This window comes from Bos indicus, chromosome 5, assembly GCF_029378745.1.
Source record: "Bos indicus isolate NIAB-ARS_2022 breed Sahiwal x Tharparkar chromosome 5, NIAB-ARS_B.indTharparkar_mat_pri_1.0, whole genome shotgun sequence".
NCBI lineage: Eukaryota > Metazoa > Chordata > Mammalia > Artiodactyla > Bovidae > Bos > Bos indicus.
Window position 1 is genome coordinate 114,320,753 of NC_091764.1, and position 1,404 is coordinate 114,322,156.

Consider the following 1,404-nt stretch of genomic DNA (forward strand, 5'->3'; position numbering starts at 1 on the left):
TCTGAGATCTGGGTAAATTGTGATTTGCACCGCTTTTCCTGTGAGGATCCAGTGTCATTGCCATGGTTTCTGAACAAGTCCCCATTACCCCTCCGTCCAGCCTCCCGCTCTTTCCCAACGTGCCCGCTGGTCCTTGCCATCATCCCGTCTCCAACTGCACACACTCACACAGTCCCCCATCTCACCAAGCACTGGGGAGGCCAGCAGGGGTTCCTGCAGCCCAGACCCCACAGGAAGCATCAAGCCTGGCACTGCTTGGCAACACAAGACACCTGTTGAGCCCTTTTGGCCTCTTGACCCTGAGGCCACTACCTGGCCACCTGACCAAGGCAGGCCTCTGGCCTCTGGCTCCCTTCTCTTCTCTCTCCTTTCTTCTAAAGACAAAAACAAAATTCCTATCATTTCTTTCCCCAGCAGTTTGACGCTGATCAGCTCTTTGAGTCTCACCTCTGTCCCTACAGCTTATCAGAGGATTTTTCCCAAGAGAGCTTCCCTTTCCATGCTGTGAGCATTCCAACTCTGACCCCCACAGAAATTTCACAATGTTGCATCCAGCCCCCTACTATCAGATCCAAACAGCCCTGAAGCTCCATCCTGCCTCTGCTCCTTGAGCAAGTCACTGCCATTCTCTGTACCTCTGTGTCTCAGTTTTTAGCATGTGGGCGATGACAGGGCCCACACAGGGTGAGCAGTAAATGGGGCAAATCAGGTGAAAGCGAGGGGAGCCGCTCTGGATGTGCAGGTGTGGGTGCTTGATATCTGATCAGTTAATGTAGTTGCGCTCTGTCATCGTCATTTGGCTCCCCCTTCTCGAAAAACATGCTCATTACCTAAGTCTAGGGCAAAGGCTGACGGGTCCTTTATTAGCCATTTCCCACTAAACAACTGGGATAAACGGGCAGCCCAAGTTAAAACATACTTTCACAGGGACTTCCCTGGTGGTTCAGTGGCTAAGACTTCGCACTGCCAATGCAGGGGACCCAGGTTCAATCCCTGGTCGGGGAATTAAATCCCACATGTTGCCACTAAGATCCGGTGCAGTCAAATAAATGGTGCTCAGTCGCTACAGTCGTGTCTGACTCTTCTCGACCCCATGGACTGTAGCCCACCAGGATCCTCTGTCCATTGGATTCTCCAGGCAAGAATACTGGAGTGGGTTGCCAAGCCCTTCTCCAGAGGATCTTCTTGGCCCAGGGATCCAAACTGCATCTCTTGCGTCCCCTGCATTGGCAGATGGATTCCCTACCACTGTGCCCAATCAAATGAATAAAATAACTTTAAAAATAGTTTCACAGAGAATAAAACAGTTTCCAAAAAAATTAAAATATCCAGATACAGTTATTGTACAGTGGTACAGGTACATCTTCCAAGAAAAAAAATTCAAAATCTGTTATAGATACTTAT

At 49.6% G+C, this 1,404-nt stretch overlaps 1 non-coding gene across 1 annotated transcript; it reads left to right on the top strand.

Moving 5' to 3' along the window:
• The first annotated feature begins 932 nt into the window (after nucleotides 1-932).
• TRNAG-GCC (transfer RNA glycine (anticodon GCC)) lies at nucleotides 933-1,005 on the top strand. Its single transcript has one exon. It is a non-coding gene; the product is annotated as a tRNA-Gly (tRNA).
• The last annotated feature ends 399 nt before the right edge of the window (nucleotides 1,006-1,404 follow it).